Here is an 18,222-nt window from a genome sequence, read left to right as displayed (position 1 = left end):
GAGGTAACTTCCATGTCAACACCCAAGTTTCCTTCCGGGTCCTATCTTTCTCCTTGGGAGCTACTCAGCAAAATAAACACATCATCATCAACAACAACAACAACAACAACAACAACAACAACAACAACAACAACTGAACATGTCATGATAGACAAACAGAATGAAAAAAAGGCATTTCTATTTTTGATTGTTTTTTCCAGGGGAGAGCGCGAACGCAGTCCCCCACACTTATAAATTGCGCACCCGAGTCGTCCACATTTGGGATGATCGCAGGGGTCAACCAAGCCGATGTGCAATGGAAAGGTCTCGCCCCGGGCCCACAGCCTTGCGGATCACTGTTAAGCCTGTGCCAGGTAAGTATGCCTGAAACTGCAGCTTCCTAACCATCACTACAAACATACACATCACCTCATTCAGGTGTCTTGTAAGCAAAACTTCACATATATTCCATTTCAGTTCAAACATTTTTATACTTCCCTGTACATGGCACTACATTCACCCGTTCGCTTTATGCAAAGATTATTGGTAGGAAGAACGAGACGGAAATGGCTTTATTTGCATTTTAGGCTGCATAGACATGCACCTTGCGCCAGGTACCCAGGGGAGGTAACTTCCATGTCAACACCCAAGTTTCCTTCCGGGTCCTATCTTTCTCCTTGGGAGCTACTCAGCAAAATAAACACATCATCATCAACAACAACAACAACAACAACAACAACAACAACAACTGAACATGTCATGATAGACAAACAGAATGAAAAAAAGGCATTTCTATTTTTGATTGTTTTTTCCAGGGGAGAGCGCGAACGCAGTCCCCCACACTTATAAATTGCGCACCCGAGTCGTCCACATTTGGAATGATCGCAGGGGTCAACCAAGCCGATGTGCAATGGAAAGGTCTCGCCCCGGGCCCACAGCCTTGCGGATCACTGTTAAGCCTGTGCCAGGTAAGTATGCCTGAAACTGCAGCTTCCTAACCATCACTACAAACATACACATCACCTCATTCAGGTGTCTTGTAAGCAAAACTTCACATATATTCCATTTCAGTTCAAACATTTTTATACTTCCCTGTACATGGCACTACATTCACCCGTTCGCTTTATGCAAAGATTATTGGTAGGAAGAACGAGACGGAAATGGCTTTATTTGCATTTTAGGCTGCATAGACATGCACCTTGCGCCAGGTACCCAGGGGAGGTAACTTCCATGTCAACACCCAAGTTTCCTTCCGGGTCCTATCTTTCTCCTTGGGAGCTACTCAGCAAAATAAACACATCATCATCAACAACAACAACAACAACAACAACAACAACAACAACAACAACAACAACAACTGAACATGTCATGATAGACAAACAGAATGAAAAAAAGGCATTTCTATTTTTGATTGTTTTTTCCAGGGGAGAGCGCGAACGCAGTCCCCCACACTTATAAATTGCGCACCCGAGTCGTCCACATTTGGGATGATCGCAGGGGTCAACCAAGCCGATGTGCAATGGAAAGGTCTCGCCCCGGGCCCACAGCCTTGCGGATCACTGTTAAGCCTGTGCCAGGTAAGTATGCCTGAAACTGCAGCTTCCTAACCATCACTACAAACATACACATCACCTCATTCAGGTGTCTTGTAAGCAAAACTTCACATATATTCCATTTCAGTTCAAACATTTTTATACTTCCCTGTACATGGCACTACATTCACCCGTTCGCTTTATGCAAAGATTATTGGTAGGAAGAACGAGACGGAAATGGCTTTATTTGCATTTTAGGCTGCATAGACATGCACCTTGCGCCAGGTACCCAGGGGAGGTAACTTCCATGTCAACACCCAAGTTTCCTTCCGGGTCCTATCTTTCTCCTTGGGAGCTACTCAGCAAAATAAACACATCATCATCAACAACAACAACAACAACAACAACAACAACAACAACAACAACAACAACTGAACATGTCATGATAGACAAACAGAATGAAAAAAAGGCATTTCTATTTTTGATTGTTTTTTCCAGGGGAGAGCGCGAACGCAGTCCCCCACACTTATAAATTGCGCACCCGAGTCGTCCACATTTGGGATGATCGCAGGGGTCAACCAAGCCGATGTGCAATGGAAAGGTCTCGCCCCGGGCCCACAGCCTTGCGGATCACTGTTAAGCCTGTGCCAGGTAAGTATGCCTGAAACTGCAGCTTCCTAACCATCACTACAAACATACACATCACCTCATTCAGGTGTCTTGTAAGCAAAACTTCACATATATTCCATTTCAGTTCAAACATTTTTATACTTCCCTGTACATGGCACTACATTCACCCGTTCGCTTTATGCAAAGATTATTGGTAGGAAGAACGAGACGGAAATGGCTTTATTTGCATTTTAGGCTGCATAGACATGCACCTTGCGCCAGGTACCCAGGGGAGGTAACTTCCATGTCAACACCCAAGTTTCCTTCCGGGTCCTATCTTTCTCCTTGGGAGCTACTCAGCAAAATAAACACATCATCATCAACAACAACAACAACAACAACAACAACAACAACAACAACAACAACTGAACATGTCATGATAGACAAACAGAATGAAAAAAAGGCATTTCTATTTTTGATTGTTTTTTCCAGGGGAGAGCGCGAACGCAGTCCCCCACACTTATAAATTGCGCACCCGAGTCGTCCACATTTGGGATGATCGCAGGGGTCAACCAAGCCGATGTGCAATGGAAAGGTCTCGCCCCGGGCCCACAGCCTTGCGGATCACTGTTAAGCCTGTGCCAGGTAAGTATGCCTGAAACTTACTTACTTACTTATATTAGGAGATTTTACGTGCGCTTTCCGACTGGAGCGTATTTCGCACACGGGCCCGGCCGGGCCATTTAGTGGTATAAAAGTGGTAGCGAGAGGAGTGCAACCAAGGAGGGGGGTTTAGTGGTTGCTTATATAAAGTTTTGAAATTTTGAGATTTGGAATACATGCCTTGGGGGAGTGGTTGGGACTAAGGGAGTGTGTGGGGGTGAGTTGATGTTTTTTGGATGTTTAGTGTTGGTGGTTTAGTGAAGTTTTAAATACGGTTAATTAGTTCTGTTTTGGTTAGGTAAATGCCTAGGGCTTTGAAGTTTTCTGTTTTATTTTGGGGGTTAAGGATTGCTTCTAAGGTAAGAGCGTTATTTGGATTTAGGTTGGTTTGTAATGTTGTACGTTGTGTGAGGTAGTGGGTGCAATGTAGTAGTACGTGGTCTATTGTTTCTGGGTGAGTGCAGTGTGGGCACTTCCCGTTTGCGTGTTTTTTTAGTTTTAGAAGGTGGTTATTTAGTTTGGTGTGTCCTGTTTGGAGTTTGGTGATTATTCTATCGATTTTTTTGGAGGGATGGAGGATTTTTGGTTTGGTGAGGGGTTTTTTGAGGGTTTTTAGGATTTGGGTTTTTGTGTTTTGATAGAGGTTATGCCATTTTTGGGTGATTTTACGTTTGTTTATACTTTTGATTTCTGCTTTAGATATTGGTAGCTTAAGGCTTATGTCTGGTATTTTTAGGGATTGTTTTGCGGCTCTGTCTGCGTTTTCATTCCCGTAAATTCCTACGTGAGCTGGTATCCAGATAAGTTGTATGTTTTTGCCTGCCTCTGTTAGTTTGTTTACGCTTTTGAGAATTTGGTTTATTAATTTGGGGCGGTTTTTGGTGTTTTTGTTTTGGAGGGCCTGAAGTCCGCTTAGTGAGTCTGAGAGTATTAAGATTTTTTTTTGGTTTTTGGTGTGATGGCTGTGGAGCGCCGTGGCGATACCCATGAGCTCTGCGGTGAATATAGATTGGTTGTTTGGGAGTCGGAAGGATTGAGTATTTTTGACTGGTTGGGCTATATGGACTCCGAAACCTGTGTGATTTGTGATCGGATCAGCGGATCCGTCTGTGTATATGTGACACCAATTTGGCCATTTTTGATGGATGTAAGCTAGTGATGTGCTTTTAGCTAGGTTTGGGTCGGTTTGTTTGTTTATTGTGTTGGCTAGGGATGTGTCTATTTTGGGGATTTTAAGTTTTGGGGTGAATACGTTTGATTGTTTGCAGTTTTGTTGTTGGTTTCCTATTTGGTGTTCGTTATGGTAGTTTATTATTCGTTGGGATATTGGGGTGAGTAGAGGGTGTTTTCTAGTTAGTGCCTGGTTTTGGGGACGTATGTTTTGGTTTAGCATGTTTTGGAGAAGGGGGTTTGATTGAGATGCTGCCCAGAAGTTTAGTGTTAAGTGTTGTCTACGTAAATTTAGTGGCATTTCTCCTGTAAGGGCCTGAAGTGATGTGAGGGAGGTGCCATGTTGAGTACGTGTTACTAGTTTGAGGGCTTGATATTGTATTGAATCTAGTTTTTTGGTTAGGGTTTCGTTTAGGGTATCGTATATGGCACAGCCGTAGTCTAGTTTAGATCTGATTAGGGATGTGTAGAGGCTGAGGAGGGTATCTTTAGAGGCTCCCCAGTTGGAGCCGGTTAGGCATCTTAGTGTGTTTAGATCTTTGCTACATCTGGTGGTTAGGTTTTGGACGTGAGCATCCCAGGAGAGATGCTCGTCGAAGATTAGACCTAGGAATTTAGTTTGCTTTTGAAATATGATTGGTTTATTGTTTAGTTTGAGGAGAGGGGACGCCCGTCTCATATTTTTGTGTTTGAATACTATTCCTGTCGTTTTTTCGGAGTTTAGGGAGAAGCCCCATTTGTCTGCCCAGTTTTGTATTTTGTTTAGGGATTTTTGTAGTAAGTCCTGAGATGTTAAGATACTTTTGGAGCGGATCCATAGGGCTCCGTCATCCGCAAATTTTGAGGTGTTTATTTTGGGGGATAAGCCATCAAATAGGTCGTTTATCATTATATTAAAAAGTGTGGGGCTAAGAATGCTGCCTTGAGGGGTGCCGTTTTCCAGGGGACACTGCTCTGACAAGGCCTGGTCTATACCCACTGTAATTTTGCGGTTTTGGAGGAAGCTTTGGATGTAGTTTACGATTTGACCTTTAAGTCCTATTTTTTTAAGTTTTTGGATTAATCCGTTATGCCATACCATATCAAAGGCTTTAGAGAAGTCCAGAAAGATGCCTGTTGTGTATTGTTTGTTTAGTTGACCGGTTTTAATATCCTGTTCGAGACGAGCGAGGTTATCTAGGGTGGAGCGGCCAGGAGTGAAACCGCTTTGATCTGAGTTTATTATGTTATTTTGAGATAGATAGTGTTGAAGTCTATTTTTGGCCATGGATTCCATTACTTTGCAAAGGTTGGAAGTAAGAGAGATTGGTCTATAAGAGTTAGCTTGGTTGGTTGGTTTACCGGGTTTGGGAATAGGTATGATTAGCGCCTCTTTCCAGGGGGTTGGTACATGGCCTTTTATGTAGATTAGGTTATATAGTTTGAGTAGTGTCTGGAGTAATTTAGGGGGGAGTTTTTTTAATATTTGGTAGGAGGTTAGGTCTAGTCCTGGGGCTGTTCCCTTTTTCCTATTTTGGAGTACATAATTGAGTTCTTCTATTGTGTACGGCTGATTTATTTCTAGGGCGTCATTATTTGGGTCTTGGCTAGGTTTGGTTTCTGTTTTAAGTTTTAGTTGGAATTTGTCACTGAAATTGTTATTACTGCTTGTGGCCGAAAAGTGGTTTGCTAGGTTGTCTGCTTTTTCGCTAGGGGTTGTTGAGTTATTTATGTTAGGTGTCTTTTGGTGACGTTTTAGGCCTCTAACGGCGTGGATTTTACGCCAGACCGTTCTGGCGTCTGTACGGTTGTTTAATCCCTCACAGAATTTTTTCCAGTCTCTAGTTTTTGCTATTTTAACTAGGTTTTGTACCTGGTGGTTTAGTTGGTGAGCTACTGGTATGTGGTTATGGTCGCGTTTGGCTTTGTTGAAGGCTGTTTTACGTTTTTGTCTAGTTAGTTCTATTTCCTCGTTCCACCAGGGTACAGAGGGCCTACCCGATTTATTGGGTTTTTTAAAGGGGATTGCGCTTTTGGCTGCGTTTATTATGAAGTCCGTTAGGTTTTGGCAATATATTTCTGGGTCACTATTTTCTAGTTCTACTAGGTTAGCTTGGTTGCATATGTCTTGGAATTTATCCCAGTTAGCCTGGTTGTAGTTAAATTTAGGTTCTGAACTTTCGGATTGATTTGGGACGTTAGTGTTTCCTATGGTTATGTTTATGGGGAAGTGATCACTTCCTAGGGGGGCGTCGTGAACTTCCCATTGGGTACTTTGAGCTAAGTCTGCTGTACATATGGTTAGGTCGATAGCCGACATGTTTTTATTGTTTTTGTCGTATCTGGTAGGTTGGTTGTTATTTAGTAGTACTAAATTATTTGTTTCTATCCATTCTGATATTAGTTTGCCGTGATTATCTAGTTTATCTCCCGTGCCCCAGGAAGGGTGGTGGGCGTTGAAGTCTCCTAGAAAGATGGTAGATTTGTTGCCTATCTTTGTGAGTATGTTTAGATCCTCCGGTTGGATTTTCTGTTGTTGCCAGTGGTAGATGTTTATGATGTTTATTTTTTGGTTTTTAAGGGTGATTTGGATACCATTGGCTTCTAGGTTTGGGGTGTTTATTTTGATTTCCTCGTAGCTTATGTCTTCTCTAATTAGTATTAGTAGGCCACCTGATGCTCTTATTATTTTGGTTTTAGGTCGATCATGTCTGACTATGTTGTAGTTTGGTAGGTGAAATTTGGATTTATTGGAGAATTTAGTTTCCTGGATGCACGCTATGTGTGGTCCTTGTTTTAGTTTAAATCTAGCTTTTAATTCGTGGCTGTGGGAGTTAAGCCCGGCCGCATTCCACTGAAAGATATTTAGGCCTGTCATTATGTGGGCTTTTAGTGTTTGGAGATTACGATTTTGGTTTGGTTTTTGGTTTATAGTCCTGCGATTGCTAGGTTGTAACTATCGTAGAATTCTTGGTAGGTTTGGGTAGTTAGATTTAGTCTATGTGCTACCTGGTGTAGGTTAGTGGCTTTAAGGTCTGGTTTGATTTCTTTAAGCATGTATACTAGTAGGAGTGTGAAGCTATTTAGTTTGGTGGTTAAAGTTTCGGGTTCAGGTTGAGTTTGGGGTTTGCGTTTGCGATTTTTCAGGGTTTTGGGGGCTGAAAATGTTTTATCATTTATGTTTTGATCAGTTGTGGTTTGGGAGTCATCTAGGTTAATTAGATTGGTTTCCTCACTATCCATGGGAGTTGTGTGGGTGTTTGGTTGTGTTGGAGTAGGTGTACTGGGTATTTCAATGGGTTTAGTAATGTTTAGTTTTTCGTGTGTTGCTTGCTCGTGTGTGGTTGTTGTTGCCCTGGTGGCTGTAGATTGTATGGTGTTGGGGTGAGATATGGTAGGTTTAGTGAGTTTTGGTTTAGGTGCGGGTGTGGATGCGGCGACTGGTTTGGGTGTGGCGAATGTTGGCGGGTAGTGTTGGGTTTGGGTGTTTGTGGCTGATGCTTGTGGTGTTGGCATGAGGACGCCGTCGTACGGGCTCTGTAGGTGTGGTTGGTTGTTTGGTTGTGGTGTGGGTAGTAGGGGTGTTCTTGGATGCTGTGTCAGTTTTCGTGTTTGTAGTTTGGCCGAGTCGATGTTTATGTGTCGGTTGGCCTGTTGGGTGAGTGTGTGTTTGTGGGGGCATTTGTTGGATAGTGAGGAGTGGGTGTTTGTTTTGCAGTGAATGCACCAGGGGGCGCATGGCCCTAGACATTGAGGTTGAGCGCAGTTTCTACATTTAGTTTTTTGATATTTACATCCGTTAGCGGTGTGATTGTATTGGAGGCAGTTTGTGCACTGTTTGACTTGTTTGATATAGGGTTTAACTTCTAATTTAGATGACGCTCCGAAGGAGATGTGTTTAGGGGCTTCTGGATACGTTTCTGATTTTTGGAAGTTTATGATGACTATCGGCGTGTTGGTTATTCTACCGTTCCTATTTGATGTAATTCTTTTAGTGCTGGTTATTTTAGGTTGGGGGAAGGAGCCTGTGTTTAGATTTGCTTCGTTACTGTAGAATTCTAGGTCCTCCTCTGACTCTCTAGGGTTTACTCTAATTACTCCTCTAGTGTATAGTTGCCAGTTTGGGGTTTGGTGGGTTACTGTGTATTGAAATATTTCCGTTATTTTTTTGGCTGCGTTAAGTGATTGTTGGTCCGGAAAGATGATCTGAAATCCTTTGTGGGCTTCCCTGATTTTATCGAAGAGTATTTGTTGTTTTTTAAAGAATGATCCTACTTTATTGGCGGAGAGTACCTTACTTAGGATGTTTATGGGGCCAGCCGCGCAGAAGTAGAGGGCGAAGGTGACTATAGATGCGGGGGTGGAAGGTGATGCAGGTGTTGTGTTTGAAGCATTTAGCTTCCGTTTCTTTGGGTTTGTTGTGGTTGCAGGCGAATCCGGAGTTTTGGTGGGAGAAGCGACTGTGGTTTGCTTTCCGAATTCGTGCGGGATGAGGGTTTCAGGTGTCCGATCGGAGGTGTTGTGGGCCTCCGATGGTGTGGGTGTGTCTGTGCAGTGGATGTCTGCCTGGGTGATAATGCGTGTGTCGGTCATGTCTGTGGTAGTGTAGCTGTTGTAGGTTTGTAGGTTTTGGTTTGGGGGAGGAGAGTGAGCTGGGCTTAAGAGGGGGCTTTGTGTGTAGAGTGGGTGACTGGGTGAGTAGTGTTTGGCTGGCTTCTACGCTATTTGGGTTTTGGCTGGTGAGTTAGTTTGTTTAGCTAGGAGATTTTGGAGAGTTGGTGTTTTAAGTGGGCTTGGGGTGAGTTACCTTTGGCCTAAGTTTGAAAGGGTGTGTTTTGGTAGTAACTAGAGTGTTTGAGGGTTTGGTGTTTTAAGTGGGCTTGTGTGTGAGTGGTTTTAACCTAGATTGTATGGGTGTGTTGTGATAATTACCGATGTGTTGCTCTTGGGCTGGCTATCAGTGGAACTGTGCTGGCTTGGGAGGCTTTGCTGGGTGAGGTTGGCTTGGTGGCTGGATGGCTTGGGTTGCTTCGTAGGCTGGAGAGGTGTTGCTAGCTTGGAGTACAAACTGCGACTGTGCCTGAAACTGCAGCTTCCTAACCATCACTACAAACATACACATCACCTCATTCAGGTGTCTTGTAAGCAAAACTTCACATATATTCCATTTCAGTTCAAACATTTTTATACTTCCCTGTACATGGCACTACATTCACCCGTTCGCTTTATGCAAAGATTATTGGTAGGAAGAACGAGACGGAAATGGCTTTATTTGCATTTTAGGCTGCATAGACATGCACCTTGCGCCAGGTACCCAGGGGAGGTAACTTCCATGTCAACACCCAAGTTTCCTTCCGGGTCCTATCTTTCTCCTTGGGAGCTACTCAGCAAAATAAACACATCATCATCAACAACAACAACAACAACAACAACAACTGAACATGTCATGATAGACAAACAGAATGAAAAAAAGGCATTTCTATTTTTGATTGTTTTTTTCCAGGGGAGAGCGCGAACGCAGTCCCCCACACTTATAAATTGCGCACCCGAGTCGTCCACATTTGGGATGATCGCAGGGGTCAACCAAGCCGATGTGCAATGGAAAGGTCTCGCCCCGGGCCCACAGCCTTGCGGATCACTGTTAAGCCTGTGCCAGGTAAGTATGCCTGAAACTGCAGCTTCCTAACCATCACTACAAACATACACATCACCTCATTCAGGTGTCTTGTAAGCAAAACTTCACATATATTCCATTTCAGTTCAAACATTTTTATACTTCCCTGTACATGGCACTACATTCACCCGTTCGCTTTATGCAAAGATTATTGGTAGGAAGAACGAGACGGAAATGGCTTTATTTGCATTTTAGGCTGCATAGACATGCACCTTGCGCCAGGTACCCAGGGGAGGTAACTTCCATGTCAACACCCAAGTTTCCTTCCGGGTCCTATCTTTCTCCTTGGGAGCTACTCAGCAAAATAAACACATCATCATCAACAACAACAACAACAACAACAACAACAACAACAACAACAACTGAACATGTCATGATAGACAAACAGAATGAAAAAAAGGCATTTCTATTTTTGATTGTTTTTTCCAGGGGAGAGCGCGAACGCAGTCCCCCACACTTATAAATTGCGCACCCGAGTCGTCCACATTTGGGATGATCGCAGGGGTCAACCAAGCCGATGTGCAATGGAAAGGTCTCGCCCCGGGCCCACAGCCTTGCGGATCACTGTTAAGCCTGTGCCAGGTAAGTATGCCTGAAACTGCAGCTTCCTAACCATCACTACAAACATACACATCACCTCATTCAGGTGTCTTGTAAGCAAAACTTCACATATATTCCATTTCAGTTCAAACATTTTTATACTTCCCTGTACATGGCACTACATTCACCCGTTCGCTTTATGCAAAGATTATTGGTAGGAAGAACGAGACGGAAATGGCTTTATTTGCATTTTAGGCTGCATAGACATGCACCTTGCGCCAGGTACCCAGGGGAGGTAACTTCCATGTCAACACCCAAGTTTCCTTCCGGGTCCTATCTTTCTCCTTGGGAGCTACTCAGCAAAATAAACACATCATCATCAACAACAACAACAACAACAACAACAACAACAACTGAACATGTCATGATAGACAAACAGAATGAAAAAAAGGCATTTCTATTTTTGATTGTTTTTTCCAGGGGAGAGCGCGAACGCAGTCCCCCACACTTATAAATTGCGCACCCGAGTCGTCCACATTTGGGATGATCGCAGGGGTCAACCAAGCCGATGTGCAATGGAAAGGTCTCGCCCCGGGCCCACAGCCTTGCGGATCACTGTTAAGCCTGTGCCAGGTAAGTATGCCTGAAACTGCAGCTTCCTAACCATCACTACAAACATACACATCACCTCATTCAGGTGTCTTGTAAGCAAAACTTCACATATATTCCATTTCAGTTCAAACATTTTTATACTTCCCTGTACATGGCACTACATTCACCCGTTCGCTTTATGCAAAGATTATTGGTAGGAAGAACGAGACGGAAATGGCTTTATTTGCATTTTAGGCTGCATAGACATGCACCTTGCGCCAGGTACCCAGGGGAGGTAACTTCCATGTCAACACCCAAGTTTCCTTCCGGGTCCTATCTTTCTCCTTGGGAGCTACTCAGCAAAATAAACACATCATCATCAACAACAACAACAACAACAACAACAACAACAACAACAACAACAACAACAACTGAACATGTCATGATAGACAAACAGAATGAAAAAAAGGCATTTCTATTTTTGATTGTTTTTTCCAGGGGAGAGCGCGAACGCAGTCCCCCACACTTATAAATTGCGCACCCGAGTCGTCCACATTTGGGATGATCGCAGGGGTCAACCAAGCCGATGTGCAATGGAAAGGTCTCGCCCCGGGCCCACAGCCTTGCGGATCACTGTTAAGCCTGTGCCAGGTAAGTATGCCTGAAACTGCAGCTTCCTAACCATCACTACAAACATACACATCACCTCATTCAGGTGTCTTGTAAGCAAAACTTCACATATATTCCATTTCAGTTCAAACATTTTTATACTTCCCTGTACATGGCACTACATTCACCCGTTCGCTTTATGCAAAGATTATTGGTAGGAAGAACGAGACGGAAATGGCTTTATTTGCATTTTAGGCTGCATAGACATGCACCTTGCGCCAGGTACCCAGGGGAGGTAACTTCCATGTCAACACCCAAGTTTCCTTCCGGGTCCTATCTTTCTCCTTGGGAGCTACTCAGCAAAATAAACACATCATCATCAACAACAACAACAACAACAACAACAACAACAACAACAACAACAACAACAACTGAACATGTCATGATAGACAAACAGAATGAAAAAAAGGCATTTCTATTTTTGATTGTTTTTTCCAGGGGAGAGCGCGAACGCAGTCCCCCACACTTATAAATTGCGCACCCGAGTCGTCCACATTTGGGATGATCGCAGGGGTCAACCAAGCCGATGTGCAATGGAAAGGTCTCGCCCCGGGCCCACAGCCTTGCGGATCACTGTTAAGCCTGTGCCAGGTAAGTATGCCTGAAACTGCAGCTTCCTAACCATCACTACAAACATACACATCACCTCATTCAGGTGTCTTGTAAGCAAAACTTCACATATATTCCATTTCAGTTCAAACATTTTTATACTTCCCTGTACATGGCACTACATTCACCCGTTCGCTTTATGCAAAGATTATTGGTAGGAAGAACGAGACGGAAATGGCTTTATTTGCATTTTAGGCTGCATAGACATGCACCTTGCGCCAGGTACCCAGGGGAGGTAACTTCCATGTCAACACCCAAGTTTCCTTCCGGGTCCTATCTTTCTCCTTGGGAGCTACTCAGCAAAATAAACACATCATCATCAACAACAACAACAACAACAACAACAACAACAACAACAACAACAACAACAACTGAACATGTCATGATAGACAAACAGAATGAAAAAAAGGCATTTCTATTTTTGATTGTTTTTTCCAGGGGAGAGCGCGAACGCAGTCCCCCACACTTATAAATTGCGCACCCGAGTCGTCCACATTTGGGATGATCGCAGGGGTCAACCAAGCCGATGTGCAATGGAAAGGTCTCGCCCCGGGCCCACAGCCTTGCGGATCACTGTTAAGCCTGTGCCAGGTAAGTATGCCTGAAACTGCAGCTTCCTAACCATCACTACAAACATACACATCACCTCATTCAGGTGTCTTGTAAGCAAAACTTCACATATATTCCATTTCAGTTCAAACATTTTTATACTTCCCTGTACATGGCACTACATTCACCCGTTCGCTTTATGCAAAGATTATTGGTAGGAAGAACGAGACGGAAATGGCTTTATTTGCATTTTAGGCTGCATAGACATGCACCTTGCGCCAGGTACCCAGGGGAGGTAACTTCCATGTCAACACCCAAGTTTCCTTCCGGGTCCTATCTTTCTCCTTGGGAGCTACTCAGCAAAATAAACACATCATCATCAACAACAACAACAACAACAACAACAACAACAACAACAACAACAACAACTGAACATGTCATGATAGACAAACAGAATGAAAAAAAGGCATTTCTATTTTTGATTGTTTTTTCCAGGGGAGAGCGCGAACGCAGTCCCCCACACTTATAAATTGCGCACCCGAGTCGTCCACATTTGGGATGATCGCAGGGGTCAACCAAGCCGATGTGCAATGGAAAGGTCTCGCCCCGGGCCCACAGCCTTGCGGATCACTGTTAAGCCTGTGCCAGGTAAGTATGCCTGAAACTGCAGCTTCCTAACCATCACTACAAACATACACATCACCTCATTCAGGTGTCTTGTAAGCAAAACTTCACATATATTCCATTTCAGTTCAAACATTTTTATACTTCCCTGTACATGGCACTACATTCACCCGTTCGCTTTATGCAAAGATTATTGGTAGGAAGAACGAGACGGAAATGGCTTTATTTGCATTTTAGGCTGCATAGACATGCACCTTGCGCCAGGTACCCAGGGGAGGTAACTTCCATGTCAACACCCAAGTTTCCTTCCGGGTCCTATCTTTCTCCTTGGGAGCTACTCAGCAAAATAAACACATCATCATCAACAACAACAACAACAACAACAACAACAACAACAACAACAACAACAACTGAACATGTCATGATAGACAAACAGAATGAAAAAAAGGCATTTCTATTTTTGATTGTTTTTTCCAGGGGAGAGCGCGAACGCAGTCCCCCACACTTATAAATTGCGCACCCGAGTCGTCCACATTTGGGATGATCGCAGGGGTCAACCAAGCCGATGTGCAATGGAAAGGTCTCGCCCCGGGCCCACAGCCTTGTGGATCACTGTTAAGCCTGTGCCAGGTAAGTATGCCTGAAACTGCAGCTTCCTAACCATCACTACAAACATACACATCACCTCATTCAGGTGTCTTGTAAGCAAAACTTCACATATATTCCATTTCAGTTCAAACATTTTTATACTTCCCTGTACATGGCACTACATTCACCCGTTCGCTTTATGCAAAGATTATTGGTAGGAAGAACGAGACGGAAATGGCTTTATTTGCATTTTAGGCTGCATAGACATGCACCTTGCGCCAGGTACCCAGGGGAGGTAACTTCCATGTCAACACCCAAGTTTCCTTCCGGGTCCTATCTTTCTCCTTGGGAGCTACTCAGCAAAATAAACACATCATCATCAACAACAACAACAACAACAACAACAACAACAACAACAACAACAACTGAACATGTCATGATAGACAAACAGAATGAAAAAAAGGCATTTCTATTTTTGATTGTTTTTTCCAGGGGAGAGCGCGAACGCAGTCCCCCACACTTATAAATTGCGCACCCGAGTCGTCCACATTTGGGATGATCGCAGGGGTCAACCAAGCCGATGTGCAATGGAAAGGTCTCGCCCCGGGCCCACAGCCTTGCGGATCACTGTTAAGCCTGTGCCAGGTAAGTATGCCTGAAACTGCAGCTTCCTAACCATCACTACAAACATACACATCACCTCATTCAGGTGTCTTGTAAGCAAAACTTCACATATATTCCATTTCAGTTCAAACATTTTTATACTTCCCTGTACATGGCACTACATTCACCCGTTCGCTTTATGCAAAGATTATTGGTAGGAAGAACGAGACGGAAATGGCTTTATTTGCATTTTAGGCTGCATAGACATGCACCTTGCGCCAGGTACCCAGGGGAGGTAACTTCCATGTCAACACCCAAGTTTCCTTCCGGGTCCTATCTTTCTCCTTGGGAGCTACTCAGCAAAATAAACACATCATCATCAACAACAACAACAACAACAACAACAACAACAACAACAACAACTGAACATGTCATGATAGACAAACAGAATGAAAAAAAGGCATTTCTATTTTTGATTGTTTTTTCCAGGGGAGAGCGCGAACGCAGTCCCCCACACTTATAAATTGCGCACCCGAGTCGTCCACATTTGGGATGATCGCAGGGGTCAACCAAGCCGATGTGCAATGGAAAGGTCTCGCCCCGGGCCCACAGCCTTGCGGATCACTGTTAAGCCTGTGCCAGGTAAGTATGCCTGAAACTGCAGCTTCCTAACCATCACTACAAACATACACATCACCTCATTCAGGTGTCTTGTAAGCAAAACTTCACATATATTCCATTTCAGTTCAAACATTTTTATACTTCCCTGTACATGGCACTTACATTCACCCGTTCGCTTTATGCAAAGATTATTGGTAGGAAGAACGAGACGGAAATGGCTTTATTTGCATTTTAGGCTGCATAGACATGCACCTTGCGCCAGGTACCCAGGGGAGGTAACTTCCATGTCAACACCCAAGTTTCCTTCCGGGTCCTATCTTTCTCCTTGGGAGCTACTCAGCAAAATAAACACATCATCATCAACAACAACAACAACAACAACAACAACAACAACAACAACAACAACTGAACATGTCATGATAGACAAACAGAATGAAAAAAAGGCATTTCTATTTTTGATTGTTTTTTCCAGGGGAGAGCGCGAACGCAGTCCCCCACACTTATAAATTGCGCACCCGAGTCGTCCACATTTGGGATGATCGCAGGGGTCAACCAAGCCGATGTGCAATGGAAAGGTCTCGCCCCGGGCCCACAGCCTTGCGGATCACTGTTAAGCCTGTGCCAGGTAAGTATGCCTGAAACTGCAGCTTCCTAACCATCACTACAAACATACACATCACCTCATTCAGGTGTCTTGTAAGCAAAACTTCACATATATTCCATTTCAGTTCAAACATTTTTATACTTCCCTGTACATGGCACTACATTCACCCGTTCGCTTTATGCAAAGATTATTGGTAGGAAGAACGAGACGGAAATGGCTTTATTTGCATTTTAGGCTGCATAGACATGCACCTTGCGCCAGGTACCCAGGGGAGGTAACTTCCATGTCAACACCCAAGTTTCCTTCCGGGTCCTATCTTTCTCCTTGGGAGCTACTCAGCAAAATAAACACATCATCATCAACAACAACAACAACAACAACAACAACAACAACAACAACAACAACTGAACATGTCATGATAGACAAACAGAATGAAAAAAAGGCATTTCTATTTTTGATTGTTTTTTCCAGGGGAGAGCGCGAACGCAGTCCCCCACACTTATAAATTGCGCACCCGAGTCGTCCACATTTGGGATGATCGCAGGGGTCAACCAAGCCGATGTGCAATGGAAAGGTCTCGCCCCGGGCCCACAGCCTTGCGGATCACTGTTAAGCCTGTGCCAGGTAAGTATGCCTGAAACTGCAGCTTCCTAACCATCACTACAAACATACACATCACCTCATTCAGGTGTCTTGTAAGCAAAACTTCACATATATTCCATTTCAGTTCAAACATTTTTATACTTCCCTGTACATGGCACTACATTCACCCGTTCGCTTTATGCAAAGATTATTGGTAGGAAGAACGAGACGGAAATGGCTTTATTTGCATTTTAGGCTGCATAGACATGCACCTTGCGCCAGGTACCCAGGGGAGGTAACTTCCATGTCAACACCCAAGTTTCCTTCCGGGTCCTATCTTTCTCCTTGGGAGCTACTCAGCAAAATAAACACATCATCATCAACAACAACAACAACAACAACAACAACAACAACAACAACAACAACAACAACTGAACATGTCATGATAGACAAACAGAATGAAAAAAAGGCATTTCTATTTTTGATTGTTTTTTCCAGGGGAGAGCGCGAACGCAGTCCCCCACACTTATAAATTGCGCACCCGAGTCGTCCACATTTGGGATGATCGCAGGGGTCAACCAAGCCGATGTGCAATGGAAAGGTCTCGCCCCGGGCCCACAGCCTTGTTTTTTTTTTTTTTTTTTTTTTTTGTTTTTAATAAAGTTTATTCCCGAAAACTTGTACAATTGCAGACAGTGCTTTGACCATCACCTCGACAAAAATAAAATAAGATATCACAGAGTTGAGGTGATGGCCACTAACATTTTACTTTTTAAAGACGGAAATGTATCTGTTATACGTTCAAAAAGGCATCTTTAAAGTCACTTGGGTTTGATAAAATTTCATGATGTCATCTTCAGTGACACTGACCTCATACACAAAAGAAGAACGGTTGATAGGAAGTTTCTGTTTTTCACCTTTTGACAACAAAGCCAGATGCAATGCATTTCCATATAAATTTCTTTCTTTCTCTGTCATTCCTTTTCTCTGTAAATCCTTCTTAAATCTTTCAATTTCCTCAGGATTTGTCTGAACAACTGGGCGGTCAGAGTCTTTTTCTCGAATCAGTCTCACTTTACTAGTCATAGTCTGCAGTGGTTGAGCAACCTTCTTAGATGTGTCTATCTGTTCTATATCCATCATTGGAGTCTGTTCTGGTCTAGTCCCTGTCTCACTTTTTTTCTTCTTTATGTTTTCATCTGCCTTCTCCTGTTGCAAAGGTTGTTTTCTCTTTCCTTCTGAATCGTCAACTTGCTTCTGTGTGGTTAATGCTGTAGCTACATCTTTCTCCTCAACTGGAACAGTAATGACCAGATCTTCACTGGTCTGCTTCATACTTCGAACACTTTCCAAATCATCATCATCATCATCATCTTCTTCATCCTCCGGAACATTTTCCACATCCAACGAGAAAGTTTGATCTCTTCTCCGTTTTTCCCTAGCAGCAATTTCAGAAGAACTCGTACCTGGGCATTTTGCTCTGACATGACCGAGAGAATGGCATCTTAAACAAATTGGGGATCTTCCAGGGGCCGTTATCAGCATTGATTGCTTATCTCCGAATCTGACTAAGTGTGGGATCATTTCTTTTTCTTCTTCAGTCAACTCCATTTTTACAATTCGCACACCTGAGAAAACTTTTGTGTTGTCCACCTCCACATATTCCCGCAACACTTCGATAACCTTTCCAAACTTGGAGAAATAGTCCTGAACAAACGAAGATTTCACCGTAGCATGAAGCCAGTGGATCCTAAGGGAAACGATAAATCGTCCATACTCGTAGAAATAGATCCTGTCATTCACAACAACACAACACTTTGAAGATCCGTTAAACGCTTTGCTTCCTCTGTTGATCCCAAAGTAAGAAACACTTGTCCATATTGTTCTGTTTTCCAAATCCCCGAACATTGGTCCAAGGAAAGGTCTGGCACAGCTGACTTGAGGAGATGAACATACTCTTGCACTGTAAAAACCCTTGCAGTAGTGAAAATCCGGACGGTTCTGCTCTCAACCTCTTTGTCAATAAACTCCTCTGG

At 43.5% G+C, this 18,222-nt stretch overlaps 17 non-coding genes and 1 pseudogene across 17 annotated transcripts; all 18 read right to left on the bottom strand.

The window, feature by feature from the left end:
- Positions 1-197: 197 nt before the first annotated feature.
- Positions 198-361, bottom strand: LOC125380498. Its single transcript, XR_007221147.1, has one exon. It is a non-coding gene; the product is annotated as a U1 spliceosomal RNA (small nuclear RNA).
- Positions 362-791: 430 nt separating this feature from the next.
- LOC125380845 lies at positions 792-955 on the bottom strand. The gene has a single exon (XR_007221497.1). It is a non-coding gene; the product is annotated as a U1 spliceosomal RNA (small nuclear RNA).
- A 445-nt stretch (positions 956-1,400) lies between these two features.
- Positions 1,401-1,564, bottom strand: LOC125380497. The gene has a single exon (XR_007221146.1). It is a non-coding gene; the product is annotated as a U1 spliceosomal RNA (small nuclear RNA).
- Positions 1,565-2,006: 442 nt separating this feature from the next.
- Positions 2,007-2,170, bottom strand: LOC125380496. The gene has a single exon (XR_007221145.1). It is a non-coding gene; the product is annotated as a U1 spliceosomal RNA (small nuclear RNA).
- Positions 2,171-2,609: 439 nt separating this feature from the next.
- Positions 2,610-2,773, bottom strand: LOC125380495. Its single transcript, XR_007221144.1, has one exon. It is a non-coding gene; the product is annotated as a U1 spliceosomal RNA (small nuclear RNA).
- A 6,659-nt stretch (positions 2,774-9,432) lies between these two features.
- LOC125380494 lies at positions 9,433-9,596 on the bottom strand. Its single transcript, XR_007221143.1, has one exon. It is a non-coding gene; the product is annotated as a U1 spliceosomal RNA (small nuclear RNA).
- Positions 9,597-10,032: 436 nt separating this feature from the next.
- Positions 10,033-10,196, bottom strand: LOC125380493. The gene has a single exon (XR_007221142.1). It is a non-coding gene; the product is annotated as a U1 spliceosomal RNA (small nuclear RNA).
- Positions 10,197-10,623: 427 nt separating this feature from the next.
- On the bottom strand, positions 10,624-10,787 carry LOC125380491. The gene has a single exon (XR_007221140.1). It is a non-coding gene; the product is annotated as a U1 spliceosomal RNA (small nuclear RNA).
- Positions 10,788-11,232: 445 nt separating this feature from the next.
- LOC125380490 lies at positions 11,233-11,396 on the bottom strand. The gene has a single exon (XR_007221139.1). It is a non-coding gene; the product is annotated as a U1 spliceosomal RNA (small nuclear RNA).
- Positions 11,397-11,841: 445 nt separating this feature from the next.
- LOC125380489 lies at positions 11,842-12,005 on the bottom strand. The gene has a single exon (XR_007221138.1). It is a non-coding gene; the product is annotated as a U1 spliceosomal RNA (small nuclear RNA).
- Positions 12,006-12,450: 445 nt separating this feature from the next.
- LOC124124128 lies at positions 12,451-12,614 on the bottom strand. The gene has a single exon (XR_006859411.2). It is a non-coding gene; the product is annotated as a U1 spliceosomal RNA (small nuclear RNA).
- Positions 12,615-13,056: 442 nt separating this feature from the next.
- Positions 13,057-13,220, bottom strand: LOC124124126. The gene has a single exon (XR_006859410.2). It is a non-coding gene; the product is annotated as a U1 spliceosomal RNA (small nuclear RNA).
- Positions 13,221-13,662: 442 nt separating this feature from the next.
- LOC124124125 lies at positions 13,663-13,826 on the bottom strand. The gene has a single exon (XR_006859409.2). It is a non-coding gene; the product is annotated as a U1 spliceosomal RNA (small nuclear RNA).
- A 439-nt stretch (positions 13,827-14,265) lies between these two features.
- On the bottom strand, positions 14,266-14,429 carry LOC124124119. The gene has a single exon (XR_006859403.2). It is a non-coding gene; the product is annotated as a U1 spliceosomal RNA (small nuclear RNA).
- Positions 14,430-14,865: 436 nt separating this feature from the next.
- On the bottom strand, positions 14,866-15,029 carry LOC124127706. The gene has a single exon (XR_006860042.2). It is a non-coding gene; the product is annotated as a U1 spliceosomal RNA (small nuclear RNA).
- Positions 15,030-15,469: 440 nt separating this feature from the next.
- Positions 15,470-15,633, bottom strand: LOC124127720. The gene has a single exon (XR_006860052.2). It is a non-coding gene; the product is annotated as a U1 spliceosomal RNA (small nuclear RNA).
- A 439-nt stretch (positions 15,634-16,072) lies between these two features.
- Positions 16,073-16,236, bottom strand: LOC124127714. The gene has a single exon (XR_006860050.2). It is a non-coding gene; the product is annotated as a U1 spliceosomal RNA (small nuclear RNA).
- A 445-nt stretch (positions 16,237-16,681) lies between these two features.
- LOC124127719 lies at positions 16,682-16,819 on the bottom strand (annotated as a pseudogene).
- Between the last annotated feature and the right edge of the window lie 1,403 nt (positions 16,820-18,222).

The sequence above is a fragment of the Haliotis rufescens genome, unplaced genomic scaffold (assembly GCF_023055435.1).
Source record: "Haliotis rufescens isolate VD_foot unplaced genomic scaffold, xgHalRufe1.0.p SCAF_156, whole genome shotgun sequence".
In the NCBI taxonomy this organism is placed as follows: domain Eukaryota; kingdom Metazoa; phylum Mollusca; class Gastropoda; order Lepetellida; family Haliotidae; genus Haliotis; species Haliotis rufescens.
Note: the sequence above shows the minus strand (reverse complement) of the source record. Positions and strands in the feature narration are given on the sequence as shown.